We start from the raw sequence: 16,028 nt of genomic DNA, 5'->3' as shown, positions 1-16,028 counted from the left end.
GTAGGGTTAATTTAGGGGTTTCATATATTGTGTTAGCTAGCTAATAGAGAGAAGTGTCCTCTCTTATCTCCGTGCTTGGTCGACGCTATGTACTATACGTATAAAGAGGACTCGACACGCTAGCTAGCTAGTAAGCAAATGAATGAAACCATTAAGTACAAAAGATCGTCATGAACATATACACAGAGAGAAGTGATCAACCTCTCCTTCTCTGATAGATTGGTCGAACAATAAGTTTCCTCTTGAATTGCTCGTATGCGATCTTGTGGTAGGAGTTCATTCCGCATCTGCCACATCTAATTTCAAGAAGGGGGTCAATACATATATATGAATGAAGCTGAACACAAATTATGGTAATAAAATAAAATTGTGAATATTATTGCTTACGCACTTCATATTGTTGTTTAGAGTAGCCCCGCTCACAGGTGATTTGGTGGGTGAACTAACAAATGTAGTATCCACAGAAATCATTCCCCCATTTCTGCCACAACCACTTTACAAGAAATAGAGGTCAATCAAACTTTCTTCCTAGTAAACCCGCCAAACCGTAAAATTACGGTACATAATCGGGCCGTCATGCAATCACGATGTATGATCCGCATCATGGGCCCCGTCATCTTGGTCCGTTAAACGGTCAAAAGTAAACTGGCCCCACTAGTAGATAAGGGCCTTTAATAGGCCGAGTAACCCCCGGCCCTCTTTTCGCAAGAAACCTCAATGGACTTTTAGGAGGCTAAGAAGTAGGTTGAGCCTGAAACGTGCCGAACAGCTCACGGGCCGGCAGCAGCCCGAAATGGACCCCGACCCATGATTGTGCGAATCAAATCACGGGCTTTTAACAGGCCAAAATTGTCTTGTCTCGGTCCTTGTTTGGCCCAATCAGATATCGGTTGCGAGCAGACCGGATGCAAACCGGACCGTAATTAGGCCTAACTATATGACAGCCTTTTAATAGGCCGAAATTAATATAGGGCCGAAATGTTAAACGGGCCCTTAACAGGCCGAAACTAATATCAGGCCGAATTAATAAATGTGCCTTTAGCAAGTGGGCCCAAAAGTATAGCGTCCAGTTGACGGGCCGAATCTGATGTGGACCATAATTTAGTCCAAAGCCTCTTAAAGGGTCGGACCTGATCTGGGCCGTAATTTGGCCCAGAACGTGGTAGGCTTTTAACGGGCCGAACCTCATATAGGCCATTATTAGGCCCGGAACGTGGCAGACCATTAATGGACCGGATCAAATATGGGCCGACATTTGGCCTGAAACATGGCAGCTAGTTAATGGGCCGGCCTACTAGGGTCCTCAAAATCTTGTGGGCCTACATCTGGGTCGACCCATTAATGTCGGCGAAATCTCGTGGGCCTTTAGCAGGGCTGGCCCATTATGATCGGCAAGAATCTTGTGGGCCTTTACCTGGGCCGGCCCATTATAGCACACAAAAATCTTGTGGGCTTTTACTTGGGCCGGCCCATTATGACCCACAAAATCTTGTGGGTCTTTAGCTGGGCCAGCCCATTATGGTACGCAAAATCTCGTGGGCCTTTAGCTGGGCCTGCCCATTATGGTCCGCAAAATCCTGTGGGCCTTTAGTTGGGCCGGCCCATTTAAAATTGATGGGCCGGTCCATGTGTCAACATATCATAGGCGCATCTCACCCATTGGATGAGTGGCACCTGTGCCAACGCGGACCTGACACGTGTCTCCTCCAGCCAATGATGATTTTACACGTGGAAAATTCCCATTGGTCGGGGCTGTTAACGGGTTATCGGATCCAAAACCCGACCCGATAGCTTAACAACGTTCCGTTACGGTGGATGCCACGTGTCAGTCACCCTTGACGAAAGCACTTCTGTGACGCGCGATTTATCGTCATGGAAGTGGACACTTCCGTGATGATAATTTTGGTAATGTCATGAAACACTTCTACGACAGCACAGGTATGACTATCTTGATTCTGTCATAAAATCGTCATGGATGTACATGCATGACAAAAACGTGACCTACTGTGACAAACACGTATCATCACGGAAGTGTATTTTTTTGTAGTGTTGCTACTAACATCTTTCAACTTAATTTTCTCTAGGAACATATCAAAAATAAAATAGGGGAGCTAAACACGACCTATTGATCTACAACATAGATTTGCAAAATACTATCAGGACTAAGTTCATGATAAATTAAAGTTCAATTAATCATATTACTTAAGAACTCCTACTTAGATAGACATCCCTCTAGTCATCTAAATGATCACATGATCCAAATCAACTAAACCATGTCCGATCATCGCGTGAGATGGAGTAGTTTTCAATGGTGAACATCACTATGTTGATCATATCTACTATATGATTCACGCTCGACCTTTCAGTCTCCAGTGTTCCGAGGCCATATCTGCATATGCTAGGCTCGTCAAGTTTAACCCGAGTATTTCTATGTGTGCAAAACTGGCTTGCACCCATTGTAGGTGAACGTTGAGCTTATCACACCCGATCATCACGTGGTGTCTTGGCACGACGAACTTTGGCAACGGTGCATACTTAGGAGAACACTTTTACCTTGAAATTTAGTGAGAGGTCATCTTATAATGCTACTGTCAATCAAAGCAAAATAAGATGTATAAAAATAAACATCACATGCAATCAAAATATATGACATGATATGGCCATCATCATCTTGTGCCTTTGATCTCCATCGTCACCGGCATGACACCATGATCTCCATCATCTTGATCTATATCAATGTGTCGTCACATGGTCGTCTCGTCAACTATTGTTATTGCAACTAGTGCTATCGCATAACGATAAAGTAAAACAATTATTTGGCGCTTGCATCTTATGCAATAAAAAGACAACCATAAGGCTTCTGCCAGTTGCCGATAACTTCAACAAAACATGATCATCTCATACAACAACTTGTATCTCATCACGTCTTGACCATATCACATCACAACAAGCCCTGCAAAAACAAGTTAGACGTCCTCTACTTTGTTGTTGCAAGTTTTACATGGCTGCTACGGGCTGAGCAAGAATCGTTCTTACCTACGCATCAAAACCACAACGATATTTTGTCAAGTTAGTGCTGTTTTAACCTTCAACAAGGACCGACGTAGTCACACTCGGTTCAACTAAAGTTGGAGAAACTGACACCCGCCAGCCACCTGTGTGCAAAGCACGTCGGTAAAACCAGTCTCGCATAAGCGTACGTGTAATGTCGGTCCGGGCCGCTTCATCCAACAATACCCCCGAACCAAAGTATGACATGCTGGTAAGCAGTATGACTTGTATCGCCCATAACTCACTTGTGTTCTATTCGTGCATATAACATCTACGCATAAACCTGGCTCACTGTTGGGGAACGTAGTATTTCAAAATTTTCCTACGCGCATGCAAGATCATGCTGATGCATAGCAACGAGAGGGGAGAGTGTCGTCCACGTAACCTCGTAGATCGTAAGCGGAAGCATTATGACACCGTGGTTGATGTAGTCGTACGTATTCACGATCGACCGATCCTAGTACCAAACGTACGACACCTCCGCGATCTGCACACTCAGCTCGTGACGTCCCACGAACTCACGATCCAGTAGAGCTTCGAGGGAGAGTTCCGTCAGCACAACGGTGTGATGACGGTGTTGATGAAGCTACTGACGCAGAGCTTCGGCTATGCACCGCTACGATATGACCGAGGTGGATTATGGTGGAGGGGGGCACCGCACACGGCTAAAGATCAATGATCAACTTGTGTGCCCATGGGGTGCCCCCCCTCCCCGTATATAAAGGAGTGGAGGAGGGGAGGGTCCGGCCCTCTCTATGGCGCGCCCTGGGGAGTCCTACTCCCACCAGGAGTAGGATTCCCCCCTTCCAAGTAGTAGGAGTAGGAGAGAAGGAAGGGGAAGAGAGAAGAGAAGGAAGGAGGGGGCGCCGCCCCTCCCCCTAGTCCAATTCGGACTAGGCCTTTGGGGGGCGCGCGGCCTCCCCTAGGAAGCCCCTCTCTCTCCCCCCCCCCCTAAAGCCCAATAAGGCCCATATACTCCCCGGCGAATTCCCGTAACTCTACGGTACTCCGATAAATACCCGAATCACTCGGAACCTTTCCGATGTCCGAATATAGTCGTCCAATATATCGATCTTTACGTCTCGGCCATTTCAAGACTCCTCGTCATGTCCCCGATCTCATCAGGGACTCCGAACTACCTTCGGTACATCAAAACACATAAACTCATAATACGGATAGTCACCGAACGTTAAGCGTGCGGACCTTACGGGTTCGATAACTATGTAGACATGACCGAGACTCATTTCTGGTCAATAACCAATAGCAGAACCTGGATGCTCATATTGGCTCCCACATATTCTAAAGATCTTTATCGGTCAAACCGCATAACAACATACGTCGTTCCCTTTGTCATCGGTATGTTACTTGCCCGAGATTCGATCGTCGGTATCCAATACCTAGTTCAATCTCGTTACCGGCAAATCTCTTTACTCGTTCCGTAATGCATCGTCCCGCAACTAACTCATTAGTTGCATTGCTTGCAAGGCTTATAGTGATGTGCATTACTGAGAGGGCCTAGAGATACCCCTCTGACAATCAGAGTGACGAATCCTAATCTCGATCTATGCCAACTCAACAAGTACCATCGGAGACACCTGTGCACATTTATAATCACCCAGTTACGTTGTGACGTTTGGTAGCACACAAAGTGTTCCTCCGGTATTCGGGAGTTGCATAATCTCATAGTCATAGGAACATGTATAAGTCATGAAGAAAGCAATAGCAATATACTAAACGATCAAATGCTAAGCTAACGGAATGGGTCAAGTCAATCACATCATTCTCTAATGATGTGATCCCGTTAATCAAATGACAACTCATGTCTATGGCTAGGAAACTTAACCATCTTTGATTCAACGAGCTAGTCAAGTAGAGGCATACTGGTGACACTTAGTTTGTCTATGTATTCACACATGTACTAAGTTTCTGGTTAATACAATTCTAGCATGAATAATAAACATTCATCATGATATAAGGAAATATAAATAACAACTTTATTATTGCCTCTAGGGCATATTTCCCTTAGTCTCCCACTTGCACTAGAGTCAATAATCTAGATCACATCACCATGTGATTAACACCAATAGTTCACATCACCATGTGATTAACACCCAAAGTTCACATCGCCATGTGACCAATACCCAAAGGGTTCACTAGAGTCAATAATCTAGTTCACATCGATATGTGATTAACACCCAAAGAGTACTTAGGTGTGATCATGTTTTGCTTGTGAGAGAAGTATAGTCAACGTGTCTACCATATTCAGATCCGTAAGTATTTTGCAAATTTCTATATCTACAATGCTTTGTCCGGAGATACTCTAGCTAATAGCTCCCACTTGCAATATGTATCTAGGTCGAGACTTAGAGTCATCCAGATCGGTGTCAAAGCTTGCATCGACGTAACTCTTTACGACGAACTCTTTGTCACCTCCATAACCGAGAAATATTTCCTTATTCCACTAAGGATAATTTTGACCGTTGTCCAGTGATCTACTCCTAGATCACTATTGTACCCTCTTGCCAAACTCCTGGTGAGGTACACAATAGGTCTGGTACACAGCATATCATATTTTATAGAACCTATGACTGAGGCATAGGGAATGACTTTTCATTCTCTCTCTATCTTCTGCCATGGTCGGGTTTTGAGTCTTACTCAACTTCACACCTTTGCAACACAGTCAAGAATTCTTTCTTTGACTGTTACATTTTGAACTACTTCAAAATCTTGTCAAGGTATGTACTCATTGAAAATCTTATCAAGCGTCTTGATCTATCTCAATAGATCTTGATGCTTAATATGTAAGTAGCTTTACTAAGGTCTTTCTTTGAAGAACTCCTTTCAAACACTCCTTTATGCTTTCTAGAAAATTCTACATCATTTCTGATCAACAATATGTCACTCACATATACTTATTAGAAAGGCTATAGTGCTCCCACTCACTTTCTTGTAAATACATGCTTCACCACAAGTTCGTATAAAACTATATGCTTTGATCAACTTATCAGAGCGTATATTCCAACTCCGAGATGCTTGCACCAGTCCACAGATGGATTGCTGGAGCTTGCACACTTTGTTAGCATCTTTAGGTTCGACAAAACCTTCTGGTTGCATCATATACAACTCTTCTTTGAGATATCCATTAAGGAATGCAGTTTTGACATCCATTTGCCAAATTTCATAAAATGCGGCAATTGCTAACATGATTCGGACAGACTTTTAAGCATCGATACAAGTGAGAAAATCTCATTGTAGTCAACACCTTGAACTTGTCGAAAACATTTTGCGACAATTCGAGCTTTGTAGATAGTAATACTACTATCAGCGTCCGTCTTCCTCTTGAAGATCCATTTATTTTCTATGGCTTGCCGATCATCGGGCAAGTCAACCAAAGTCCACACTTTGTTCTCATACCTAGACAAATATTGAGGAAAATGGAGCTTGGAGGTCGAGCTTGGAGAGGAGATAGCTTAAGTAGTGTGGCTCGGGCATTCCATCGAACACCTCGTGTGCATAGTGTTGGGTAACGTAGTAATTTCAAAAAAATTCCTACGTGCACGCAAGATCATGGTGATGGCATAGCAACGAGAGGAGAGAGTGTTGTCCACGTACCCTCGTAGACCGTAAGCGGAAGCGTTATGACAACGCGGTTGATGTAGTCGTACGTCTTCACGATCCGACCGATCCAAGTACCGAACGTACGGCACCTCCGAGTTCAGCACACGTTCAGCTCGATGATGATCCCCGGGCTCCGATCCAGCAAAGCTTCGGGGATGAGTTCCGTCAGCACGACGACGTGGTGATGATGATGATGCTCTACCGGCGCAGGGCTTCGCCTAAACTCCGCGACGATATGACCGAGGTGGAATATGGTGGAGGGGGCACCGCACACGGCTAAGGAACGATCCGTAGATCAACTTGTGTGTCTATGGGGTGCCCCACGCCCCCGTATATAAAGGATCCAGAGGGGAGGAGGCGGCCGACCAAGGAGGGCGCGTCAAGGGGGGAGTCCTACTCCCACCGGGAGTAGGACTCCCTTCTTTCCTAGTTGGAATAGGAGAAGGGGGGAAAGAGGAGGAAGAGGGGAAGGAAAGGGGGGCGCCGCCCCCCTTCCCTTGTCCTATTCGGACTAGGAAGGGGAGGGGTGTGCGGCCCCCTCCTGCCTCCTTCCCTCTTCTCCCTCGAGGCCCATGTAGGCCCAATAACCCCCCGGGGGGTTCCCGTAACCTCCCGGTGCTCCGGTAAAATGCCGATTTCACCCGGAACGATTCCGATGTCCAAATATAGGCTTCCAATATATCGATCTTTATGTCTCGACCATTTCGAAACTCCTCGTTACATCCGTGATCACATCCGGGACTCCGAACAAACTTCGGTACATCAAAACTTATAAACTCATAATAAAACTGTCATCGTAACGTTAAGCGTGCGGACCCTACGGGTTCGAGAACTATGTAGACATGACCTAGAACTATTCTCGGTCAATAACCAATAGCGGAACCTGGATGCCCATATTGGTTCCTACATATTCTACGAAGATCTTTATCGGTCAAACCGCATAACAACATACGTTGTTCCCTTTGTCATCGGTATGTTACTTGCCCGAGATTTGATCGTCGGTATCCAATACCTAGTTCAATCTCGTTACCGGCAAGTCTCTTTACTCGTGCCGTAATGCATCATTCCGTAACCAACTCATTTGGTCACATTGCTTGCAAGGCTTATAAAGATGTGCATTACCGAGAGGGCCCAGAGATACCTCTCCGACAATCGGAGTGACAAAACCTAATCTCGAAATACGCCAACTCAACATGTACCTTCGGAGACACCTGTAGTACTCCTTTATAATCACCCAGTTACGTTGTGACGTTTGGTAGTACCCAAAGTGTTCCTCCGGTAAACGGGAGTTGCATATTTCTCATAGTTACAGGAACATGTATAAGTTATGAAGAAAGCAATAGCAATATACTAAACGATCAAGTGCTAGGCTAACGGAATGGGTCATGTCAATCACATCATTCTTCTAATGATGTGATCCCATTAATCAAATGACAACACATGTCTATGGTTAGGAAACATAACCATCTTTGATTAATGAGCTAGTCAAGTAGAGGCATACTAGTGACTATATGTTTGTCTATGTATTCACACATGTATCATGTTTCCGGTTAATACAATTCTAGCATGAATAATAAACATTTATCATGATATGAGGAAATAAATAATAACTTTATTATTGCCTCTAGGGCATATTTCCTTCAGTCTCCCACTTGCACTAGAGTCAATAATCTAGATTACATAGTAATGATTCTAACACCCATGGAGTCTTGGTGCTGATCATGTTTTGCTCGTGAGAGTGGCTTAGTCAACGGGTCTGCAACATTCAGATCCGTATGTATCTTGCAAATCTCTATGTCTCCCACTTGGACTTGGTCCCGAATGGAATTGAAGCGTCTCTTGATGTGCTTGGTCCTCTTTTGAAATCTGGATTCCTTTGCCAAGGCAATTGCACCAGTATTGTCACAGAAGATTTTCATTGGTCCCGATGCACTAGGTATGACACCTAGATCGGAAATGAACTCCTTCATCCAGACTCCTTCATTTGCTGCTTCCGAAGCAGCTATGTACTCCGCTTCACATGTAGATCCTGCCATGACGCTTTGTTTAGAACTACACCAACTTACAGCTCCACCGCTTAATAAAAACACGTATCCGGTTTGCGATTTAGAATCGTCCGGATCAGTGTCAAAGGTTGCATCGACGTAACCATTTACGACTAGCTCTTTGTCACCTCCATATACGAGAAACATATCCTTAGTCCTTTTCAGGTATTTCAGGATGTTCTTGACCGCTGTCCAGTGATCCATTCCTGGATTACTTTGGTACCTTCCTGCCAAGCTTATTGCTAAGCATACGTCAGGTCTGGTACACAACATTGCATACATGATAGAGCCTATGGCTGAAGCATAGGGAACATCTTTCATTTTCTCTCTATCTTCTGCTGTGGTCGGGCATTGATTTTGACTCAACTTCACACCTTGTAGTACGGGCAAGAACCCTTTCTTTGCCTGATCCATTTTGAACCTTTTCAAAATTTTATCAAGGTATGTGCTTTGTGAAAGTCCTATTAAGCGTCTTGATCTATCTCTATAGATCTTGATGCCCAATATGTAAGCAGCTTCACCGAGGTCTTTCATTGAAAAACTTCTATTCAAGTATCCCTTTATGCTATCCAGAAATTCTATATCATTTCCAATTAATAATATGTCATCTACATATAATATCAGAAATGCTACAGAGCTCCCACTCACTTTCTTGTAAATACAGGCTTCTCCAAAAGTCTGTATAAAACCATATGCTTTGATCACACTATCAAAGCGTTTATTCCAACTCCGAGATGCTTGCACCAGTCCATAAATGGAATGTTGGAGCTTGCACACTTTGTTAGCACCTTTTAGATCTACAAAACCTTCTGGCTGCATCATATACAACTCTTCTTCCAGAAATCCATTCAAGAATGCAGTTTTGACATCCATTTGCCAAATTTCATAATTATGAAATGCAGCAATAGCTAACATGATTCGGACAGACTTAAGCATCGCTACGGGTGAGAAAGTCTCATCGTAGTCAACTCCTTGAACTTGTCGAAAACCTTTCGCAACAAGTCGAGCTTTATAGACAGTTACATTACCATCAGCGTGAGTCTTCTTCTTAAAGATCCATTTATTCTCAATTGCTTGCCGATCATCGGGCAAGTCAACCAAAGTCCATACTTTGTTTTCATACATGGATCCCATCTCAGATTTCATGGCCTCTAGCCATTTTGCGGAATCTGGGCTCATCATCGCTTCCTCATAGTTCGTAGGTTCATCATGGTCAAGCAACATGACTTCCAGAATTGGATTACCGTACCACTCCGGTGCGGATCTTACTCTGGTAGACCTACGAGGTTCAGTAGAAACTTGATCTGAAGTTTCATGATCAATATCATTAGCTTCCTCACTAATTGGTGTAGTTGTCACAGGAACCGGTTCTTGTGATGAACTACTTTCCAATAAGGGAGTAGATACAGTTATCTCATCAAGTTCTACTTTCCTCCCACTCACTTCTTTTGAGAGAAACTCCTTCTCTAGAAAGGATCCGATTTTAGCAACGAAAATCTTGCCCTCAGATCTGTGATAGAAGGTGTACCCAATAGTCTCTTTTGGGTATCCTATGAAGACACATTTCTCCGATTTGGGTTCGAGCTTATCTGGTTGAAGTTTCTTCACATAAGCATCGCAGCCCCAAACTTTAAGAAACGACAACTTTGGTTTCTTGCCAAACCACAGTTCATAAGGCGTCGTCTCAACGGATTTTGATGGTGCCCTATTTAACGTGAATGCGGCCGTCTCTAAAGCATAACCCCAAAACGATAGCGGTAAATCAGTAAGAGACATCATAGATCGCACCATATCTAGTAAAGTACGATTACGATGTTCGGACACACCATTTCATTGTGGTGTTCCGGGTGGCGTGAGTTGCGAAACTATTCCGCATTGTTTCAAGTGTAGACCAAACTCGTAACTCAAATATTCTCCTCCACGATCAGATCGTAGAAATTTTATTTTCTTGTTACGATGATTTTCCACTTCACTCTGAAATTCTTTGAACTTTTTAAATGTTTCAGACTTGTGTTTCATCAAGTAGATATACCCATATCTGCTCAAATCATCTGTGAAGGTGAGAAAATAACGATACCCGCCGCGAGCCTCAACATTCATTGGACCACAAACATCAGTATGTATGATTTCCAACAAATCAGTTGCTCGCTCCATAGTTCCGGAGAACGGCGTTTTAGTCATCTTGCCCATGAGGCACGGTTCGCAAGTACCAAGTGATTCATAATCAAGTGATTCCAAAAGCCCATCAGTATGGAGTTTCTTCATGCGCTTTACACCGATATGACCTAAACGGCAGTGCCACAAATAAGTTGCACTATCGTTATCAACTCTGCATCTTTTGGTTTCAACACTATGAATATGTGTATCACTACTATCGAGATTCAATAAAAATAGACCACTTTTCAAGGGTGAATGACCATAAAAGATATTACTCATATAAATAGAACAACCATTATTCTCTGATTTAAATGAATAACCGTCTCGCATCAAACAAGATCCAGATATAATGTTCATGCTCAACGCTGGCACCAAATAAAAATTATTTAGGTCTAAAACTAATCCCGATGGTAGATGTAGAGGTAGCGTGCCGACCGCGATCACATCGACTTTGGAACCATTTCCCACGCGCATCGTCACCTCGTCCTTAGCCAATCTTCGCTTAATTCATAGTCCCTGTTTCGAGTTGCAAATATTAGCAATAGAACCAGTATCAAATACCCAGGTGCTACTGCGAGCATTAGTAAGGTACACATCAATGACATGTATATCACATATACCTTTGTTCACTTTGCCATCCTTCTTATCCGCCAAATACTTGGGGCAGTTCCGCTTCCAGTGTCCAGTCTGCTTGCAGTAGAAGCACTCAGTTTCAGGCTTAGGTCCAGACTTGGGTTTCTTCTCTTGAGCAGCAACTTGCTTGCTGTTCTTTTTGAAGTTTCCCTTCTTCTTCCCTTTGCCCTTTTTCTTGAAACTGGTGGTCTTGTTAACCATCAACACTTGATGCTCCTTCTTGATTTCTACCTCCATGGCTTTTAGCATCGCGAAGAGCTCGGGAATAGTCTTGTTCATCCCTTGCATATTATAGTTCATCACGAAGCTCTTGTAGCTTGGTGGCAGTGATTGAAGAATTCTGTCAATGACACTATCATCAGGAAGATTAACTCCCAGTTGAATCAAGTGATTATTATACCCAGACATTTTGAGTATATGTTCACTGACAGAACTATTCTCCTCCATCTTGCAGCTATAGAACTTATTGGAGACTTCATATCTCTCAATCCGGGCATTTGCTTGAAATATTAACTTCAACTCCTGGAACATCTCATATGCTCCATGACGTTCAAAACGTCGTTGAAGACCCGGTTCTAAGCCGTAAAGCATGGCACACTGAACTATCGAGTAGTCATCAGCTTTGCTCTGCCAGACGTTCTTAACGTCGTCAGTTGCATCAGCAGCAGGCCTGGCACCCAGCGGTGCTTTCAGGACATAACTTTTCTGTGCAGCAATGAGGATAATCCTCAGGTTACGGACCCAGTCCGTGTAATTGCTACCATCATCTTTCAACTTTGCTTTCTCAAGGAACGCATTAAAATTCAATGGAACAACAGCACGAGCCATCTATCTACAAACAAACATAGACAAGCAAAATACTATCAGGTACTAAGTTTATGATAAATTTAAGTTCAATTAATCATATTACTTAAGAACTCCCACTTAGACAGACATCTCTCTTGTCATCTAAGTGATCACGTGATCCAAATCAACTAAACCATGTCCGATCATCACGTGAGATGGAGTAGTTTCAATGGTGAACATCACTATGTTGATCATATCTACTATATGATTCACGTTCGACCTTTCGGTCTCCGTGTTCCGAGGCCATATCTGTATATGCTAGGCTCGTCAAGTATGACCTGAGTATTCCGCGTGTGCAACTGTTTTGCACCCGTTGTATTTGAACGTAGAGCCTATCACACCCGATCATCACGTGGTGTCTCGGCACGAAGAACTTTCGCAACGGTGCATACTCAGGGAGAACACTTCTTGATTATTAGTGAGAGATCATCTTAAAATGCTACCGTCAATCAAAGCAAGATAAGATGCATAAAGGATAAACATCACATGCAATCAATATAAGTGATATGATATGGCCATCATCATCTTGTGCTTGTGATCTCCATCTTTGAAGCACCGTCATGATCATCATCGTCACCGGCGCGACACCTTGATCTCCATCGTAGCATCGTTGTCGTTACGCCATCTATTGCTTCTACGACTATCGCTACCGCTTAGAGATAAAGTAAAGCAATTACAGGGCGTTTGCATTTCATACAATAAAGCGACAACCATATGGCTCCTGCCAGTTGCCGATAACTTCGGTTACAAAACATGATCATCTCATATAATAAAATATAGCATCACGTCTTGACCATATCACATCACAACATGCCCTGCAAAAACAAGTTAGACGTCCTCTACTTTGTTGTTGCAAATTTTACGTGGCTGCTACGTGCTTTAGCAAGAACCGTTCTTACCTACACATAAAAACCACAGCGATAGTTCGTCAAGTTGGTGCTGTTTTAACCTTCGCAAGGACCGGGCGTAGCCACACTCGATTCAGCTAAAGTGAGAGAGACAGACACCCGCCAGCCACCTTTAAGCACGAGTGCTTGCAACGGTGAAACCAGTCTCGCTTATAAGCGTACGCGTAATGTCGGTCCGGGCCGCTTCATCTCACAATACCGCCGAACCAAAGTATGCCATGCTGGTAAGCAGTATGACTTGTATCGTCCATAACTCACTTGTGTTCTACTCGTGCATATAACATCAACGCATAAAACTTGGCTCGGATGCCACTGTTGGGTAACGTAGTAATTTAAAAAAAAATCCTACGTGCACGCAAGATCATGGTGATGGCATAGCAACGAGAGGAGAGAGTGTTGTCCACGTACCCTCGTAGACCGTAAGCAGAAGCGTTATGACAACGCGGTTGATGTAGTCGTACGTCTTCACGATCCGACCGATCCAAGTACCGAACGTACGGCACCTCCGAGTTCAGCACACGTTCAGCTCGATGACGATCCCCGGGCTCCGATCCAGCAAAGCTTCGGGGATGAGTTCGGTCAGCACGACAGCGTGGTGACGATGATGATGCTCTACCGGCGCAGGGCTTCGCCTAAACTCCACGACGATATGACCGAGGTGGAATATGGTGGAGGGGGGCACCGCACACGGCTAAGGAACGATCCGTAGATCAACTTGTGTGTCTATGGGGTGCCCCCCGCCCCCGTATATAAAGGAGCCAGGGGGGAGGAGGCGGCCGGCCAAGGAGGGCGCACCAAGGGGGGAGTCCTACTCCCACCGGGAGTAGGACTCCCTTCTTTCCTAGTTGGAATAGGAGAAGGGGGGAAAGAGGAGGAAGAGGGGAAGGAAAGGGGGGGGCGCCGCCCCCCTTCCCTTGTCCTATTCGGGCTAGGAAGGGGAGGGGCATGCGGCCCCCTCCTGCCTCCTTCCCTCTTCTCCCTCGAGGCCCATGTAGGCCCAATAACCCCCCGGTGGGTTCCGGTAACCTCCCGGTGCTCCGGTAAAATGCCGATTTCACCCGGAACGATTCCAATGTCCAAATATAGGCTTCCAATATATCGATCTTTATGTCTCGACCATTTCGAAACTCCTCATTACGTCCGTGATCACATCCGGGACTCCGAACAAACTTCGGTACATCAAAACTTATAAACTCATAATAAAACTGTCATCGTAACATTAAGCGTGCGGACCCTACGGGTTCGAGAACTATGTAGACATGACCTAGAACTATTCTCGGTCAATAACCAATAGCGGAACCTGGATGCCCATATTGGTTCCTACATATTCTACGAAGATCTTTATCGGTCAAACCGCATAACAACATACGTTGTTCCCTTTGTCATCGGTATGTTACTTGACCGATATTTGATCGTCGGTATCCAATACCTAGTTCAATCTCGTTACCAGCAAGTCTCTTTACTCGTTCCGTAATGCATCATTCTGTAACCAACTCATTTGGTCACATTGCTTGCAAGGCTTATAAAGATGTGCATTACCGAGAGGGCCCAGAGATACCTCTCCGACAATCGGAGTGATAAAACCTAATCTTGAAATACGCCAACTCAACATGTACCTTCGGAGACACCTGTAGTACTCCTTTATAATCACCCAGTTACGCTGTGACGTTTGGTAGTACCCAAAGTGTTCCTCCGGTAAACGGGAGTTGCATATTTCTCATAGTTACAGGAACATGTATAAGTCATGAAGAAAGCAATAGCAATATACTAAACGATCAAGTGCTAGGCTAACGGAATGGGTCATGTCAATCACATCATTCTTCTAATGATGTGATCCCATTAATCAAATGACAACACATGTCTATGGTTAGGAAACATAACCATCTTTGATTAATGAGCTAGTCAAGTAGAGGCATACTAGTGACTATATGTTTGTCTATGTATTCACACATGTATCATGTTTCCGGTTAATACAATTCTAGCATGAATAATAAACATTTATCATGATATGAGGAAATAAATAATAACTTTATTATTGCCTCTAGGGCATATTTCCTTCACATAGGAGGCGAGCTAGAGCACCACAAAGCTCTCCAACGGCCGGCCAGAAAAACAGAGCAGTGGAGTGCTCTGCTCGCGGGCGAGGGGGTATATATAGGAAACTCATTAGTCCCTGTTCGTGGCTTGAACCGGGACTAATAGGCAGCCTTTGGTCCTGGTTCAAGCCACCAACCGAGATCAATGGTGGTGGGCCAGGAGCGAGGCCCATTGGTCCCGGTTCGTCTCACCAACCGGGACCAAAGGGGCCAGACGAACCGGGACCAATGCCCCCACGAGGCACGGCAGCCCCCTGGCCTCACGAACAGGGACCAATGGGCCCATGGGTCCCAGTTCATGACTGAACCGGGACTAATGAGCTTATCTGACCCGAACGTAAGCCCCGTTTTCTACTAGTGTTAGTACATCCTGCATAAACCTTTGGGCAGTTCTTTCATTGGCAATGCATGCAGTCAACTGAATCGAGCATACCTGGAAAACCTCTTGCCTCTCCAATAGCCATCAACTTCTCTGTATCCTGCGCATCTGGTTCTCTTAGATACTCTGGTCTAAATACCTGCACCACGGCGCGGGCAAACTTGACAGTGATCTCCACGCATATACTCTCCCCATCCCAACCATCTCACCAACGTCATCATAGGCGATACCATGTGCAAGCATTCTCAGTCGTGCATTTCTGCTTAGCAGAGAATGGTGGTTGTCGGCAACAATC

Source organism: Triticum dicoccoides, chromosome 4B, assembly GCF_002162155.2.
Source record: "Triticum dicoccoides isolate Atlit2015 ecotype Zavitan chromosome 4B, WEW_v2.0, whole genome shotgun sequence".
NCBI lineage: Eukaryota > Viridiplantae > Streptophyta > Magnoliopsida > Poales > Poaceae > Triticum > Triticum dicoccoides.
This window is presented reverse-complemented; position numbering follows the sequence as displayed.